The following is a 20517-nucleotide window of genomic DNA, read 5'->3' on the forward strand; positions in this document are numbered from 1 at the left end:
TGCTGCCCCTTTGAACTTGAATTTGTGGAGGATTATTAGGGTGGTAATGTTAGAGCCACTGCCCTTGTGCCCCTACATTTTCTTCACCTGCACCTACCCGCGTACCCTCTGCCTTTTGCCTCATGTGCCCCATCTCTCTATGCTCTGCCTTTCTTCTTCCCGCTCCCACCTTGTGCACCCACCTTTTCCTCACATTTTCCAATCGTTGTACCCAAGCCTTCCCGTCACCCATCCCAACCCTTAGACTTGTTCACCTTTTTGACGCCAACTTGAACTCTATAGATTGACAGTTTGCTATTGTCTAGTATATTGCCATGCTAGAGAAAATCATCCCTATGCCATGTGTACGATGCACCATATGTCTAGGAACCCAGAAATAGTAAATGGCACAGCCCAAAAATGATTGTTGACAAAAGGGCCTTGTTGGAACCTTTCAGTCATAGACAATTGTTATTTCTTTATTAGGTGGTGTGCAATTAGCCAATTTCATGAACTCTGAAACATGCCTGATACATGATTCACCACGCCATGGAAAATTATAGAACAAGATTGTTAGGGAATACGTGGCATATTTACCTCATCTGAGACCAGATTATCTAACATTTGCACTGGTGCTAAAAATTGAGGAAACACTCTTAGCAGCAGGTATGCGCGTGTAACACAAAATGAAGCCAATGTGTGTTGTGTCCATCCTAGTTAAATAAAAATGTTTGCAATGGAGTGAAATGGTTTTGCCCATTCATTTTACCAGCCTCATAGGAAACAAAGCAAATAGGCTAACTCCAAATTTAGCTCGCACCCTATTACATAACATAGCCACCCAACAGAAGAAAATTGAGCACACAAGACGTTTTTTCATTTCATGAAACCTCAGACATTTTAGAGGTAAAAGGGTAAATATGAGCCTATGGGCCTCATTACACGGAAGGCGGTAACCATGGCGCTACTAGCGCCATGGTTGCCGCCGGTAATTTACCGATCCCGCCATGGTGAATGGCGGAATTACCGCCCCATTCCAAGGTTGGCGGAGCCGTAATTCACCATTGGCCTTCCCCATTCCCATTGAGCCCCCATAGGGCTCAATGGGAATGGGGAAGGCGGCAATTACAGTACCGCAAATTGCGGTGCCGTAATTGCCTCCAAGGTCCCTTTGCAGGTCCCATCCTTTACGGCTGGTAGTAGGGCGGTAAGGGATTACCGGCACCGGTGCCCTTACCGGTGCCAGTAATCCCTTACCACCATCCGTGTAATGAGGCCCTATTTCTTTCCTTTCTATTGTCAATGTTATGATATGCCATATATAACGCGTCCGTACACAAGTGTTTCTAGGCGTGAGAGTTTCTGTGTTACAAAGCATGCAGAAAGAATCACCTTTCGTCCCTGTTCTTTTTCACTCCATCTTACTTTTTTTGGACTAAATCATCGTGGAACGGCCTCTGCTGTTACGTTTTGAAACACGCATCATGTTATTGTGGAAATTAGGCCAAGAGGTGATTAATTTCTGAAACCTATCAATGCGTCGCATGGCACGGGGCCCAAAAAATGTCCAGTTTACTAGTCCAAGTTGTCCATCATGTAAGTGTTTTAGCAAAGTGTCCAACTTTCAGAAACGTTTCTTTCAAAAAGGTTCCTAATATCCAATCTGTGAAATACATAAAAGCAGGGATGTCATTTCACCAAAATGCCAGGGGTAGCGGAAGTGACAACACATGACCCTTGACTCCCTGATGACATCACAGGAAGCGATGCAATGTGACCTCACCGCCAATTGACATTCCAGGAAGTGATGGCAAACGACCTTCAGATTTTTAGGTGTATCTAGCACCCGTGTTTCCAGGTGCTCTCATTTCAGCCAGACATAAGAACCAAGAAACAGAGAGAGGCATGATTTGTCCACTATCACACATTTGGGCATGCCATTTTTCCAGATTCGACGTAGGATCTATATGTAAAACATACATAATGCCGTATTTCTAACAGGGAAACCAAAATCTGTAACACAGGCTACAGCTAGTGTATAACACATCTATAGATCGATGGACACAGAAGTGCCCACCCTTCTCGCACACAGGTGTTGCCTGTTTTGCTTGATTCTTCTACCCTGCTCCCTCTCAACCTCCTCCAGCCTACTTCTCCAGGAGTCCGCCCTGATACATTCTGGTTTCACCATCACCGTCTTGTGGCCAATGATGGATTTGACTTTTATGGACTTCATTGATTCACGGTGCATCACCCTTTCTTAAATCTCATGCTGGACTTCCTTTGCATCTTGTACTCATGGTGGCCCTGAATCATGCAGTTATCATCTTCATCTTGTATCCTGACTTGCAACATTATGTGTTACTGCCTTCTGATATTGTATTCGCTCTCCACTTTTGCTTTTCCACTCTTTTTGACTGCTTACTCTCTGTTCTCTCCTCCTTTCCCTTCTCCCTTTTCCTATCTCCTCTCCTTACTTTCTTCTATGCACTTACTCTATCAGACTTGTCCCTGGACCTAATATGATAGCAACCTCGTCTGTTTCCTCCACCCTCCCATTACTGTTTTTTTCCTCCCCACACCTCCTCCAGCACTATCAGAAATGTTGTCAGGCCTAGTATGATAGTCGCTTGTTTTGTTCCTCCCCTCCCTTCCTGCACCCCTCTCTCTCACCTTTTGTTTTCTCCGGCTCTACCAGAAATGTCGTCAGGCCTAGTACGGTAGTCGCCTATCTGTTTCCATTTCCTTCCCACTCTCCCCCTCCCTTCCTTATCTATGTCATAGCTCTTGCACTATCTGAAATGTCGTCAGGCTGAGTACGATAGTTAATTTCACATCCTTACTGTTCATGGCCTGTAAGAATGTCATTGTATTTTCCCTTGTTCCCTCCCTTGACTTGAAGCGCTTTGAAACACATTGTGTATAGGCACTATATAAATAAACTATCATATCATATCATATGTGTTATCTGTGGCGTTGCTGTGTTAAACAAGCCAAAAAAGCACTGACCTGGGGAAGCATGCGCTGCTGTTTAACCAGGAGAAAAATGATGCACAAGCAAGGTCTGAAAATGAAATAATTCACCAGGATGTGGTATCAACACAATTCTCTTTTTATAAATCTATGAGTCAGCTACCACTAGAACAGAAGAAACCTATTAGACTGGTCTGCGTGCACAGATGAGAGTGCACCTGATAATGTTAGCTTTGCTGGAGTATAATACCTGGAAAAGTTTCTTTCACTATACCCAAGGACCCCCCCCCCACATTTTTTATTATATAAGCATAATACTGGGTGCCATAGGACTTAAAATCATTGCTGCACACATAAATTCATAGCACCACACAGTTATTTAAAATTGAAAACACCCACAAGTTGCTTCTAACCCGGGGACTCATTGGCAGACTTCAAGGAACACACTGCACACTACCCCTTTGTCAGACCCAGTGGTGGCCAATGCTGTGGGGTCCCCCAAAACTCCTTAACAAAGCACAGGGCACGCAACACACCGTGCCGGTCCGGATCACCACGTGTGCGGAATGTCCATGATGATTATGAGGCATGCGTAAAAGAAGTAAATATGTTTTTCAATCAAAGCTTAAATCTTTAATGTAACATAGAGAGAAGTGGGCAGTGCCTGGTCCACAAATATACTAGCCACCAGTGGTGCCTGGTGAGTTGCTTTTTTGGAGGGTGTTAATATTTGCCAAAGGTTTGTGATTGCGACTGAGCATTGTGAGGGAGCCCAAACTAATGAAAATGGGCAGGGGGAGACCTGGGGGGAGTCTTCTGCCAACCCAGAGTAAATGTTTTGAATAATGGAGTAAAATGGTGCATTAAAAAGCACGCTTTCTGGGAAAATGTGGGTAAAAGGCCAATAATGTGGATAAAAGGCCAACAATCGGTTTTGTAAGGTGTGGGGTAAATCATGAAAAGAAGTATTTTACCAAAAGTGCACAGGGCATTTCTCAATGCATTATCATGCCAGTCCCTGCAATGTATGTCAGTATAAAATACATTGGCATGCTGTCTGTGCCCATACATTTCCATGCTGCCTCCACCAACATATGCTAGCATTCCCACATAAGACCATACCTCTGTTTGCTTTAAGACGTTTTCTCTAGTATCATTACTGGCACTCATTGGCATAATTTAAGGGTGGGCAGGGGTGTTTGTCCCCCCCAACTTTAATGGCACACCATTTTGTCCCCATTCATTTAGCTGGGGCACCTTTTCTTCAGATGTCATGTCCCCCACAACATTTTCAGCAAAGTTACTCCACTGCTGGCACTGGGTACAAAACTGGCTCTGCCAATATATGCCAGTACTCCTATGTAAGAAAATACTCCCGTTGGTTTGGCCATTATCAAGAATATCTTGCTTGATTCATCTTAGATGCTCAATTAATAAAATGTCATGCTACAAAGAAGAATATACAGGCTGCTACGCCAAAACATCAGTCTAGCGAGGTAACAACACTAATCATGCTTGCTTATTTAAAGATGCTGAGTAATAAATGTCATGCCACAGTAAGAAATGGCTAGACTGACTGCACCAAAATGCAAGTCTAGCCAAAGAATGGCACACATGAATTTGCCTTTGCCCCAAAATACCAGTAAGACATGCAAAGTCAATAAAGGATGTCGCAAAAATGCTTGAGGGATCCCCAGTCTCCCAGGGCCTTATACACACGCATCCCCTTCCACCCACCAGCCGCCCCTCACCCATACATCTCCTCTCGCACTCGCTCACGCAGGATTCAACACACAGGCAAACACCAAACCCCACCCAGAACATTCAAACACACACTACCACATGTATGCTCATTCACCCACCAGTCACTCACTCACACCTTCTCTTACATGCACCCATTGAATTCTCTACACAGGCACACACCCACCCACCCAGAACATTCAAAAATATGCTATCACATTCATACTCATTCACCCACCAGTCACTAAATCATACACCTTTTCTTACTTCCACCCATTGAATTTTCTACACATGCGTCACCCACACCCACCAACCCACCCAGAACATTCAAAAACACACCATCACATTCATACTCATTCACCCACCAGTAACTCACACACACATTCTCTTACATCCACTCATTGCATTCTCTACACAGGCACACGCCCATCCACTCATTGCAGTCTCCACACAGGTACACACCCACCCACCCAGAACATTAAAAAACACACATCACATCACTTCTCATTCACCCGCCAGTCACTCTGGCCTTCTATTACATCCTCTCATTGTATTCTCTACACAGGCACACACTGACCCACCCAGAACATTCAAAAACACACATCACTTCTCATTCACCCACCAGTCACTCACAACTTCTCTTACATCCACTCATTCCATTCTATACACATGCACATCCCCACCCACCCAGAACATTCAAGAACACACATCACACACTTATCATTCACCCACCAGTCACTCAAACCTTCTCTTACATCCACTCATTGCATTCTCTACAAAGAAACACACCCAGAACATTCAAAAACACACATCACATGGCATCACATATTCACACACCAGTCACTCACACCTTCTATTACATCCACTCATCACACTGTCTACACAGGCACACACCCATCCACCCAGAACATTCAAAAACACACATCACTTCTCATTCACCCACCAGTCACTCACAACTTCTCTTACATCCACTCATTACATTCTCTGCGCACAGGCAAACCCAGAAGAACATTCAAAACACACATCACATCACTTCTCATTCCCCCACCATTCACATACATACATCTGACATGCACTTCACACATGCAAAACACACATCATATTACAAAAAAAGCCTTCTTACCTTTTTCTTGCACCTTTGGTCCGTCCTTCCAGTCCCCCTTGGCTCCTCTGTGCTGCTCACAAACAGGAACCAGGAATCTGCGAGTGCTTCCTGGTTCCTGTATGTGAGCTACAAGGAAACCGAGGGAGAAGGGGCTGGAGATGAACGTGGCATGTGATATGTTTCACATGTAACGGTCAGCTCCAACCTCTACTGAGTGCCTCCCCGGCCCCGCCTTCACCCTGATGGGTGAGGACTGGGCCGGGGACCCACCATACCTGGTGCGGCGGGTACCACCATGCCGTGGGAGGACTCGCTACACCACGAGCACACATTTTTATTTTGGGGGGGGAATCTTTTTTTCAACTTAATTTTTAGTTTTTCTTTTCTAGTTGGAGTCACAGTGGTTGCAACTGTGGGCCCAGGGGTCACAGTTCTGATCCTTGGTGACCCCCAAATGACATCTCTGCATAAAAGCTCCAAAGTGTCCAGATTATCTAAAGTTTGCCCCAGTGCTAAATATTAGGCAAATGTATTTAACAGTAGTTTTGCTCCTTGTGTAATACTGATGGGAGCAAACAAGTTTTGGCCCAATCCGTATTACATGAAGATTTATGCACTGTGGAAAAATTAAGTCGTTTGATTGTTGTACTATGTTAGTGACGTCAAATACATAGAAACAGATTTTGCCTGTAATACGCATCTTGCAATCTCGAAAAGTGGAGCTACATTTGTTTGCTTTTCTGTTTTGCATAAAAGGAACGGAGGCCATTTTGAAATGAATAAAAATTGCATGCAATGGGACTGCACATTTTTGCACTTACGTGCTGTTGTGTGGACCATATACAGGCACACCTGTACAAGCATGGAGACCATTTAGACGAGGCTGAGGGTTGTGTGTCCACAATAGAGTATGAGACTATCACAGTTTGGAGAGATCTGGCCTCTATCAAGCAAGCGATCAAAGAACTAACAGACAAACAGGATGACCTAGAATCTCACCCCAGGCGCAATCATTTGTGCATTGTGGGGGTGCCTGAAGGAGTGGACCAGCGGAACATGGAAACTATGATGAAAGGCCTTTTGAAAGAAGTCCTGGGCGACTGAGACTTCTCTGCAGTGTTTATAGTGGAGAGGTTTCATCGGATTCCAAGCAGTAGAAAGCCAGTACCGGGAGCACCTGCTGGACCTCTGATTGCCAGACTGCTTAACTATCGACACAGGGACCTGGCATTACACAACACCAGGGAAAAGGGTGTCTAACATACCTAGGTGCCCAGATCCGGCTTTTTCCTGACTTCTCGTATAAAGTACAGTCCACTAGGAAGATGTTCATCGACATCAAAAGAAGGCTAAGAGACAAAGTGCCTCATTACAAGTCCGGCGGTAACCCTGCCGGTGCTACCGGTGGGTTGCCGCCAGCCTTGTAATATTTACTGGTGCCTGGCTTGCCGGTAACACCAGGGGATTACAACCCTGGCGTTCTGGGAAGTCAGGCACCAATAAAGTGTAAATCCCTATTCCCACTTGAGTCCACTAGGACTCAATGGGAATGGGGACCACGGAAGCACCGGCACCGTTGACAACGGTGCTGGTGCTTCTGTGTAACTCTGCGGGCGGGACGACACCTGCCCACAGAGTCGTACTGTGCCAGTCTGGTAACAACAGTGCCGGTAGGCTTACTGGCACCATTGTTACCGGACCGGTACAGTCAGAATGTAGCCCAGAGACATGAAATCTGCTATGCTTTTTCTGGCCAAACTAAGAGTGGAACATGAAGGGAGAACATTATTTTTCTACAGTCAAGAAGAGGCGCACTTTCTTGAGACCCTGCCAAAGGCACCATGCCGTAAAGGCAACAACGACTGAGGGGGGGTTCTCCTGTATCACACATGGCAGTAGGCTTGGCCTCTGAAGTGGAAAACACCTGGGTCACTGGCTGTGAGGGTGCTATATAATCCTGAAGCCTACCCAGTAGACTAGCCCTTGTGGGCCCTCATGCATGAGCTATGGTTTTCCATTTTGGCAAGGGGGGAGGGGGAAAACTGGCAGGTTGGGGTTGCTGGTAGAGGTGGGGGATGGTTTGTTCAAGGGGTTATTGTAAATGTATGCACAGTGGATTTGAGAATTACCCAACATTATAACAGTTCAGGGCGGTACTGTATTACACACTAGACAGGTCGAATACTGTACAGCCTCCTCATCTCCTTCCCTCATCTCTGATTGTCTAATCGCCATTCAAAATTGGTGTGCCGCCAATGATCTATGTCTAAATGCCAACAAGTCTGTGAGCCTCCTTATTGGTACACCATCTCCATCCTTTCCTCTCACTCTCTGGCCGGCCTCCCATGGCCCTCCTCCCACCCCCATCTGCGTGGCTAAGAACGTTGGGGTTATCTTTGACTCTACACTTTCCTTCTCCGAACACATCTCTCATGTCTCCAAAAAATCAAACTTTTTACTTCACCTCCTTAGAGGTACTCTGCCTTTCCTCCCCTTCCCTCAAAAGCTCACTGTTTCCCAAGCTCTGGTTATTTCCAGACTGGATTACTGTAACAGCCTCTTTCTAAATCTACCTGCCTCCACTCTCCGTCCTCTACAACTAATCCAGAACAGGACTGCAAGACTTGTCCTTGGCCTCAAGCCTTGGGATTGTATCTCTCCAGCCTTGAAATCCCTTCATTGGCTCCCAGTGGATGCAAGGATTAAATGTAAAACCCTCTGCATTGTACACAAGGCTTTCTGGGGCTTGGGTCCAAAATACCTTCAACTATCCCTCCGTAAATACCTCCCCTCTCGAGCCCTTTGCTCCTCTACTTCTAACTCCGTCAGGGTTAGTCGTTTTGCAAAATAACAAGCTTGGGTAGATCTCTGTCTTCGGCTGGTGCCTCTCTCTGGAACAGCCTCCCAGCCACCTTGAAACTTGAGGAAATACATCTTTGGTTCCAGAAACTTCTCAAGACCTTCCTCTTTGTCTCTGCGTTTGACCCCCTTCCCTCCTGTTGATCTGTTTCTTCTCTTGGCATCGTGCACCTGGCCACCCTCTGTTCTTTCGGGCCCAGGTGCCTGCTCACCCTGCCACCCTCCTGCACTTCCTCCAGGCCACCATCTGCACTAGGGTTCTGTATCTGTACCCATACAGCCCCCCTCCCACTTTTCTTCTGCACTTATCAGATATACCTTTCTGACTAACTTTCACCTGCCACTTGCTGGCTGCACTACCATTGTTTATCGCCCTTATTTATTATTTATTCTAGTTGATATTTATTTATGTTTTCTCTCCTCTTCCTCTTCCACTCCCCCCTTTCCATGCACTTTTCACCCATTTTCCTTTTCCATGAACTTGCACTTTCTTAAATGTCACTGAGGCTAGTAAAATCGCTGTTTTTCTGTTTTTTCTCCCTTGTTCCCCTCCCTTTTTGTTTGGTCGCGCTCTGAAACACTTCTGTACGAGCGCAATATAAATAAAATATCATTTTCATTTTTTTATTTTCATTTTCATTTACACTTTTTACAGTGAGAATGTTGATGGAAAAATGAAGTGACCAACTAACTTAAGAGTATGACATGGAACGTGAGGGGCTTGAAATGTCCATCTAAGTGCCAAAAAGTCCTTTTATACATGCCAAACATCAGGCAGCGTTTTTTTTTTATACTTTATTTATAATTTTCATAAACATATTACAATCAACCATTGAAATCAAAGAATATAAAGAGTACAATAAAAAAATAAAAGGAAAACAAAAAGTATCTAATACCACACAGAAGTAAAGAATCACTCCCTCAAGAATCTTTAAAATATTATGAAACAATAAAGAACAACAAAACCACAAGACAAATCAAGACAAAGACAAGACATAAAACACACACCCATCTCCCAACCAGCTCAGAATGAGAAAACACTCATACCTTGACTTATAATCATTCACTTCCATAAAATTCATTAAAAGGTCCCCAAAGTTCCTCATAAATTGTTCCTTTTTGCTGTTTACAAGAGACACGTCTAACTTCTAGTGGGGAACAAAAGTTTGGTCAGAACTGGGATTGTCATTGTTATTTCTCATCCTACTCTTCATATTGCAGAGGGATGTATCCTCCTACACAATTCGGTTGGGTTTCCCCTAATTGCCACAGTGAAGGATCAGGAGGGGAGGGACCTATTATTAAGGGGTTCCATACAGGGTTGGCTATACACACTACTTAATTACTGTGGCCCCAATCAGGACTCAGTGGAGACACTGGAGTGGATTAACCACCAACACGACGGGTCACCACCACGGGAAATCATATAGGCTGGGGATTTTAATGCGGTCATGGAACCCAATTGGGACCGTTCCAGGGAGATTCACCATCCGATACAGAAGGTGAAACGTAAACTGCAAGATATGTGCTAGGTCTGGGAAATTGCTAATACTTGGAGAATTAGAAACGCAGGGAAATCAGAATAACATTCTACTAAACTGTCCATGGCTATGCATCCCGGCTGGACTATCTTTTCAGTTTCCCACACCCTAGTGAATAAAGTGCCTGAATTATCTATCCTTGCATGTACACTGTCAGATCACGTGCCAGTGTTGAGGACTACTGAGGTACCTGGGGGAGGGGAACAAATGCCCTGGTTAGTCAAGAGCAAGGGGTTGGCTGATGGGGTGATTAGACAGGAACTAGCTAAGGCCATAGACACCTTTTTTTAATTGAATGAGGGGACGGTGGAGTTGCATGTGACACTGTGTGAGAGTTTCAAATGTGTGATCAGAGAGGAATGCATCTCAAAAGAATTAGGGATTCAATTGACGGACACAGAGAGCCATTTAGAGAGGGCACCGGTGGGGGGCACCACACTGACACTGACGAAGAAGGTAGAGGTTAAGCAGCACCTGCAGAAATTGAGGGAATTGGCGCAAAGAAAGGGGAGATTCCTCATGGGGAAAGCAGCAGTGAGGTAGTATGGGGAAGGTCAGCGCCCAGGCAGACTACTGGCGAGGGCCGCATGATCAGATGGGCCTAGAGACCGAATCTTATCAATAAGGAATGAACACGGGGAAGAGAGGTTTGCGGACTCAGAGATAATCCAAGAATTCTATAGGTTCTATAACCAATAGTATTCTTCCCAGATGCATGTTCACCACCCGAATGTGGAGACTTATTTAGACCAGGTAACACTGTACTGGTGCATGGATGAAGAAAAGGAGTGGCTGGGTCGGCGCTTGTCATTGGAGGAGGTGCTGTCAGCTATTAGATCTCTCCCATGAGGGAAATCCCAAGGCTGGACGGCTACACAGCCAAATTCTATTAACACTTTGCCAGGAAACTGGCCCCTCATCTACTTAAGGTATACCACCAGTGTCTGAAAGACAGAAGATTACCAGATTCGATGAGGGAATCAGTGGTGGTGATGTTGCTGAAGCTGGACAAGATGGCAGACGACTGTTCTTCCTACCACCCCATATTCCCTGATTAACCTGGATAACAACATTTTGGCCAAAATACTGGCATCCAGATTGGAACCACTGATGCTTAAGTCAGTGAAAGCTGACTAGTCGGGGTTCATGCCTGGGCGTTACACTTCATACATACTATACAGGAAGTTTGGGTTGATATCCGCGGTACAGCAGGATGACTTGGCTGTGCCGGCATTGTTGGATGCAACTAAATTGTTTGACTCTGTCGAGTGGTCCTTCCTATTTACAGTACTGCACAGGATGGGAGTGGGGGATCAATGTATATCTTTGGTTTCACTGCTGTATGTGATGCCCAGTGCCAGCGTTAAGGTGAACTGTCAGCTCACTGCAGTCATAACTTTGGAAAGAGGCATGCGGCAGGGATGCACCTTGTCCCCACTCTTTTGATGATAGAGCCAGTGGCTGAGTTGATCCAAGATCGCCACTTACATAGAGGGATACTGCTCTGCAGGCATAGGGTGGTTGTTTCCCTCTACGCTGATGATATGGTGCTCTTTGTCACTGACCCAAAGTGTAACCTAGACCCGATTATGTGAGACGTAGTAAGATTCGGAGACTTCTCGGGACTGAGAATCAATGCCACGAAATTGATCATTTTCCCATCAAAAGATAGCACCAAATGTTATGCCGATGAATGGGGGTTTCAATGGCAGGTGGACTTCACTTGATGCCTGGGGATTAATATATCTCAGGTTCTGGCGGTCCTATATAAAAATAATGATCCAAGAGTGCTGGAGCATGCTATATTAACGATAGGTAGATGGATGGATTTGTCAATTAATCTCTATGGGAGAATCTCCTTGGTGAAAATGGCCCTCCTGCTGAGGTTCATGTATGTGTTTTCGATGTCCCCTTGTTGCTACCCAGCGGCTACTTTCGGGATCTGAGATCAGCAATCCTGGAGTTTATATGGGCTGGGAAACAGGCTAGAATCTCATGGGAGAAATTGACTGCACCTCTAAACTAAGGTGGCCTGGTGCTTCCGGATTTTGAAACCTACTAGCTCAGGCTGGGTTCCTTCTATACTGGTATGGTGATCATTTAGATAGAAGACACGTTGAAGTGGAGAGGGCATTGGTGGTGCTGTTTCTTCTGCGATCAATCATTTTGACAGCACCAGATAGGGTATCCAAGGTAAAGAATGTGGTAGAACTGACCTCTAGGGTATGGCCCGAATGGAGCATAAATCGAAAGGCGAGATCATTTATTCACCAGAACTATCAGTACTATATATTCCAGAAATTCCAATGATTAATGAGAGGAGCTATGTAGCCTACATAAAACAAGTGAATGTGACCTTTTCCCGAAGGGTTAGTTCATGACACTGGAAGAGATCAGGAATAGAGGGGAACACACATCCTTCAACATATCTCTATACTTTGACTAGGCTGTGGAAATCCCTGAGGGAGGTATTCCTGACCTTCCCCAGAGATCCAGAAGTAGACCTCATACTCGAAAAAATGCTTAAGGACCCACAACAGGGTGGGATAGTCTCTGTTCTGTATCGTATGTGCCTCAAAGACAAAGGGCCTTATTCTAAGTTTGCCGGTCCGGAAACAAGGGTGCTGGTAAGCTCACCGACACCCTTGTTTCTGGACCAGCAAACTACATATTTGCCTGCCATGGTCTCTCTGCCCGACAGGTTATACCCTGCGGTCACAGTAGGCAAACCCTTCACAGAAGCGCTGGCACCGTTAGCAACAGTGCCGGTGCTTCCATTGCCCACTCCCATAGAGTCACATAGGACTCTATGGGAATGGGGTCTTACAATTTACTAGTGCCTGACTTCCCAGGCTGTGGAACTCAGTGACACTGGGAAGTCAGGAGCCGGTATATTATCACGGGTTTGGAGGCAATCCGCCAGTAGCACCAGCGGGGTTACCGCCAGACCCATAATGAGGCCCTGTGAAAGTCAGTGATTCTTCGCGGGAGAAAAAGGAAGCTACATTAGGTTTTATGATATCTGAGGCAATATGGAGATACTGTTGTGGTGAGACGTGTGGCGGTCAATACAGAATTTAAACAATTCTATTATACACCTACTTCTTTGCATAGATTCTTCCCAGAGGTCTCAGAGACGTGCGGGAGTTGTGGTATAACATCAGCTGATGTTCTGCATCTGGCATTGGGTTGTCCGGTGATCTTCTCCTTCTGGGAGGACATTTTTAAAACACTCTGTGGAATAGCTGGCGAGCAGATAGATCAGGGGTTGATGACTGCACTGCTCGGCTACACCAAACTTATCCCCAACAGGGTGAGGAAAATGATGGGTCTGCTCTTGCATTTAGCCAAAGGAAGGGTGGCAATGGTATGGGGAGGGACCCAGGCTCCTGAATTGGAACAATGGTGGGCAGATACCCTATACTGTAATGAAATGGAAACGCAATATGGGAGAATTATGCATTGCCAAGCAAGATCTACAGACATATGGGGACCATATAATCATTATTTGATTTCCCAATCTCAAATGTCATAGGGAGGTATGTGATTACATTTCCTGATTGTTATCAGTCAGTGTCTATAATGTTTTACAGGATCATTGTTATGAGCAACAGGAGAATCCAAGGTGATAGCAGTTGCATTGTAATCACTTCATCCTTTCGGGATATTTCTTGAATATACTGTAGCCTGACAGCAATGTTCGGACTTACTGATGATATGAGAGAACTGTGCTGCTCCACTGTGCTGTTTGTCTTTCTTGTGTTGTTAAATGAGTGCGAGCACATGAGTGCTGTATGTTTTACAAAATACCAATAAAGAAAAGTAAAAATAAAAAAAAAAGAAAGAATGACCGGGGAATGACGTTAGCAGTGGGTGATTTAAAAGGCCTACTAGCAACTATTCTAGGGGTGAGAGCTGATGACATTTGAAGATGATTGGGATATGCAAGTGTGACAGCACAAAACACAATGCATCACGGAGAGCCATTTAATAATTGTAGAGCAGACATACAAAGGGTGCTTAGAATACAATACCCAGACACAGCAGACATGGGTGCAATCATGAAAAGAAAAATGGGCGAAGATGAAGATACTGTTGCTTTTATTCAGGAGATTCAAGTACATTGGTGTCTTGAGACGAGGGAACCGTGGGATAAAACAGTAGCATTATCTTATCATATTTCGGACCTCATCACGAGTTGGGTGGTAACACCGGCGCTAATAGCGCTGGTGTTATTAGCCCTACTGCCAAATCCACCGGCGCTATTAGCGCCGGATCACGAGTTTGGCGGAACGGGAAGCTCAAAGCTGGGGGGAAATCAGCCGAAGCCATGATTTGGCGGACCCTTAAATCCGGCGGTAACAGCGCTACCGCCGGATTTAAGGGCTACCGCCAAACTCGTGATGAAGCCCTTTATGTCAGGCACTGCCCGAGACAGTGCAACAGCCAATGAAGAAACAGGTATGGATGGAAGCGAAGCCATGGCTGGAAATATAGTTGACTATCATACATCACTGCTGATTATTACAACAGAAGAATAAGAAAAATTTGAGAATAGAAAGCAGGAAAGAGCAAAGTTAATTTGGAAATACTTGTCGAAGTTTGCTACAGAAGGAGCAGTATTGGCGAGTGGTGAAGGCGTGACCACACAAGAGTTACAGTCAGCACAGCCAAGAAATACAGGGTACCCTATAGATCAAGGTGTGTACAATTTTTGACCATGAAGTAGTGGGAATGGAACTAGAAGACATGGCGGATTTCAAATCCCTCAAGGGAGAGGAGGATTTAATGGAGGACAACCACAGCAATGCTGGAACTGTCAGAGGACAGGACATGTAGCCTGCACGTGCAGAAGAAGAGGGATCATGCAGCAGAACTCACATACTCTAAGAGGGGGATGGGCTATTCTTCACAGTATAATACAAACCGCAGGTGTATTATGCCCAAGATCACACACAGTATTAGACATGAGCGCCACTAATACAGCAAATGCAGCAGATCCTGCTGCAAACACAATTGCCACAAGGGCAACCACAGCAAGCGTCTATGCAAACACATCAAGTACAGACACAACAATCACAGTACGCTCTGATGCAACAAGCAATGGAAAGATGAATACAGGAGTCCCACAAGTACCCCCACCCTGGATAGGGAGTGTGACTGTAGTAGGAGGGAATACATGTACAGGTACAGGGATGAATGTATACCTACAATAGGAGAGCCTAGATAGTGACTCGATGTGTTCAGTACTATCTGTGACACCAGACCCATAAGATGAACCAAGTTCAGGGTAACAATAGGAGGCAAGACATTTTAGTTTCTTGTAGACACAGGAGCAAATGTGCTCGAGAGGGAAAGTACCCAATGTCTGGGATTGCAATTAATGCACAGGGATTCTCTGGGGCTATGAGTTTGGCTCCTTTTGCTGATGAATTACCACTTTCCATAGGAGAACATGACCTGTCTATGCACTATTGTATTCTCAGCAGGCACCAGTTAACATTTTAGGACGTGACTTGATGACAAAACTAAACATAACGATATCTTTTACTGACAAAGGAATAGTGTGTTCCACTCCAGGAATACACTGCATAAATGTAAGAGAATTCATATTAGCATTTACAGGTCAAAGGGCATTGCAAGGGTTTTTCTTGGACCCAGAAGTATTTTTGTATGGAGTAAATATTTTGTTGACGTGGCTTCCTACTGGCAGGTAAATAAATTGGTGAGAATACCTGACATACTTTTGCTTAGGCCATAAATACATATGGGTGATGAGGAAGGACAGTTTATTCCCATAGAACTAGAAGCAGCAGTGTTAAGAGAAGAAAGGGTGGTTGCTCATGTGACAGATGATGAGGAAAGAGGATAGAGAGCAGTAATAGCTCTTGTTGAAGGATACAGAATAACAGACTTGATAGATGAAGAATTGTTCAGAGATGATTATTCAGATGATGAATTAGGGCCTCATCACGACTTGGGCGGTATCCCAGCTGTAATACCACCCGACTGTAATAACTTTAGCGCCCACTGGTCCAGGGGTATTACAGCCGGATCATGATTTGGGCATTAACTGCAAATCCCCATTCCCCATTGAGTCAATTGGACCCAATGGGGAATCTTCAGCGCTAATACTGCATGCTAATACAGCCGGCAGTAAAACAGGGTGGTAAATGGGATTTTCACCTCCAGAAAAAAGCTGGATGTAAAACAGCCCATTTAGCGCTCAACTCATGATAAGGCCAGCCCTTAAATGCAGCAGTAATACTGTTACCGCTGCATTTAAGGGCTACAACCCAAGTCGTGATGAGGCCCTTAGTATTTTTCGTAAGTCTCACCTATTGGATTAAAGTTGAGAATAGGGAGATACCTAAGAGAATGGCAGTGGTGAAAAAGAAACCGTTACTTTCCCAGGACGATTTAGAAAAGGTGCCAAGCATCCTATGGACCAGCAGTCCATATGACGTGGGTTTATTGAGTGGAGCAGGAGCAGTTAAATTAAAACTCAAACCAGGAGCAATTTGCCACGAGAAAAACTGTACCCTATGTCCAGAGAAGCAGATGAAGGCATATTTGAAACTATTTCCGCTTTAATACAGCTGGGAAAATTGGTAATATCAGAACCCCATGTAACAGGGCTCTGTACCTGGTGAAGAAAGCAACACGGGGGTAGTGGAGATTTATTCAGGATCTACACCCTCTAACCAATATTGTTGAAGCAGAGTTTCTACTGGTTCTGAATCCAGCTATGATATCATATAAAATCCCAGCTAAAGCCAAATATCTTACAGTCATATATTTAAAAAATGCTTTCTTTTCAATTGCCCTTTATGAAAACACACAAGATTTGACTTTAATTTCGTATAGAAATCAGCACTGGAAACGTACAAGATTACCTCAGGGGTACTGTGAGCCCCAATCAATCTTAAATAGGGTTCTTCAGATGGAACTCGAAAGCACAATAATTCAGTACATAGATGATATATTAGTGTGCAGTGAGACAGAGGAATGGTGCAAAGAAGATTCGGTTCGACTAATGACAATACTAGCAGAGAAAGGATACAAGGTAGACAAAGAGCAAATACAATATTGGCAGGAAGAGGTCCTGTAAATAGGGCAGTTAACCTCTCAAGAGGGGAGAAAGGTAACACCTGAGAGAGCAGAATAAATCATGAAAACTCCAACACCTGAGACAGTAGTGGAAATGCAACAATTTCTAGGCCTATGTAATTATTGCAGGGACTGGGTTTTTGATTGCAGTACATATATTCAACCACTTTTAAAAGGACTCAAAGAAGCACAGATAGGTCAAAGTAAAATAAAATGGGCAGATGAGATGACTGAAGGATTTGAATAATTAAAAAGAATTAAAAAGGGTGATTTGTACAGCCCCTGTGTAAGGGATCCCGGACTATAATGAGGAGTTTTACTTATTCACACATTCAAATGGAGTAATACTGACTGCAGTGTGCACTGCAGTCCTCACACAGAAGACAACATTAGGACATGGACATAAACGGTTAGCCTACTATAGTGGGATTCTAGACCCAGTAATGAAAGGGTATTACTCTTGCAAACAAGTGTTAGCTGCTGTTGCTTTTTTGATTGAAAAAGCTGCAAGCATTGCAATGGGGTTTTCAATGACATTATTTGTCGAGCATTCCTTGTTTCTCCATTTTGGAGAAACCCAAAAGCACATCGACTACACAGGGTACGACGTGACTATTTTGAACCAACCCAGCAATCAAAATTGCTAGATATAGAGTAGTGAATCCAGTGACATTTATAGCAGAACCAGTAGGGAAGGAAGACTATGTACATGACTGCACAACGTATCCTGAGTTTTACGATGATATTCCTCATGTTAGAAAAAATGCTCGCGGAGGGAAATTTTATTCATAGACGGTTCTTCAAAATTGATACGACAGGAGAAAGAACTACTGCATCAGCAGTAGTTAAGTTAAAACTTGATGGTGAATTTGATGTAGTGACAAGTGCAAGACTACCTTCACATTGCTCAGCACTGCTACAGAATTAGTGGCGCTTATCGCTGAAAACCTGAGATATGAGGATGAGAAAGTGACAGTGTATTCTGATTCCACCTATGTGATGTCACCCATTGATGCAGGATTGTCATGTTGGAAAAGGAGGGGTGTCCCCTTCACAGATGGCACACCAGGGCAACATACATCTCTATTGGACAAGCATGTTAAGGTATTAAAGCTTGCATTGGCTATCGCCGTGGTGAAATGCACAGCCCTTACTAAAAGGGCAGACATGATTTCTCGCGGTAACGAAGCCGCAGATGTTGAAGCCAAAAGAGCAGCATATTTTTCAAATATTTCTAATTTTGAAGTAGAAGATGTTAAGCAAATGTCAGAATGTTGCATGCTGACAAGAAAAGGTTTTAAGATGCTATCTATTGTACTGTTAATTAAGCTGTAAGGTCGAGCTTCACAGGAAGAGTAGGATTTATGGAAGTGACGGGTGTTCTTTATCCCCCACATAGGCTATATGAGAAAAGATAGCACTGGATAGCCAGTTATGCCTCTAGCATTATTGAAAGTTGGGCTGGATCAGCTACACTATCCTACGTATACAACCAGAGAGAATCTTACTGCCATGATTGCCAAATTTGTTAGAACACGTGGCACAGTTTATTGTAAACTGCATCGTCTGCCAGTAGTTCACCGCAGGGCACCCCTTGCAAACAGTGAGAGGAGCAATACCCAGACCCAATGGTCCTTTTCAGGATCTACATATAGATTATCTGGATATGTTGCCAACATGCAATGGCTACAAGAATAATACGAATATTTAAAGAATAACATGTGGGCATCTCTCTTGCTCCAGTTGGAGCAGCTGTTTGGAGGGTGCTATGGAACTCAAGTTAGACACACATTCATATGTGAAAAGAATAACAATGTCTTTGTTACTACTATGAAGGCCATGTCACTGTCCTTGACTTCAAGTCTTTGAACCAGCAATCAACTACACTTTACATCTAGCTAACAATAGTACTGTTGTAGACCAAGAGGAGTATACTTAACCTTTTCTGATAGAAGCTAGTAGAGTGAATGATTCTGATACATTGTGTTGTGTTTCTTGGTCAAGTCTTTTGTCAAAGTACAGTGAGATTATGTGCATTTGGCTTCCCTTTTCCAGGTTAAGCATCTCTTCCCACTTGGTCATCTATGTTTACTGGAGTCATTCACTAGGTAGCTTTGCATGCAGCATTTCCATGATTCCCATATGATTCCCATATCATGGAATAAGCCACAAAGAACTTCCAAACAAGCAACCCACGTGCACCTTGAATTATTTGGCACGATTCTGCCTATATCGCGGGTGTACAATGTTTTTTTTAATCTCAGGTCAAACTTGCAGTGTGCTTCCGGGCCCCTCACAATGGTTTATTATCCAATAGGGAGTCTCGGTTTCTCGAGTTGAATTCAGGGCTTACTTCTCAGGTTTGTTTAGCCAAACAGAGCCATCTCAGCCTGATTTCTCATATTTGTTCAGTCAATCAGAACCCTAGAATGTTAAAGGAAGTTAAAACGTCTTTAAAAGGCCCAGTTTAATTCCTGTTCCCTTGTGCGTTTTTTGTAGGCTGTGAGGGGAAATGTACAAGTAACAGGGCCACACATTGAGGGTGTTTGGGGTATTTTGTAGCACTTTCAGCACAATTTGGAGGTGTTAGGTGTTTGTTTTTGTATCACATCTGTGTTTTCACCAATTAACCCCAAAAGCTAGTGAAATTGTTCAAATGAGTATTAAAGGAATATATTACTCAAGAAAACAGATTGTGGTGTTTTTGATAGCAATAGGGTGACGTATTTCAGAACGGTCATGGCTAATATGTTTTTCTTTTTCTAAGAAGATCTTACAAGTTTGAGCAGTCCAAAAACTAAGGCAATAATCTAGGGTGATAAAGGGGACCTTTGCCTGGTGCTGCTATACTCCAACCAACTGTTAAAGTGGATGTTTTTCATTTTCACTTCATCATGAGGTGACGTGTTAAGAATGTGGTACCATTTTAGGAGATCTTACGCAATCCTGTATCTCTGCAGCTTTATGGTCGAATCAGCACTGTCAGATGCTTTCTGTACACCAGGACCGCCACAGGATATGGAATAGTATAGCATATCAGTTAATCGATGTTTAGAAACAACCTCTTATGATTACTAGCTTAGTCCTCAAATACTAATTCAGATACTGCCCCAGACAGTCCCCCAGCTGGTAGTTTACATACGATTTTTGCAACAATGTTATTTAGCAAAACTGACCCGTAGAACCCACATTCTGTCTACTGTTCATGAT

Source organism: Ambystoma mexicanum, chromosome 6p (assembly GCF_040938575.1).
Source record: "Ambystoma mexicanum isolate Mex_15411 chromosome 6p, UKY_AmexF1_1, whole genome shotgun sequence".
Taxonomy (NCBI): domain Eukaryota; kingdom Metazoa; phylum Chordata; class Amphibia; order Caudata; family Ambystomatidae; genus Ambystoma; species Ambystoma mexicanum.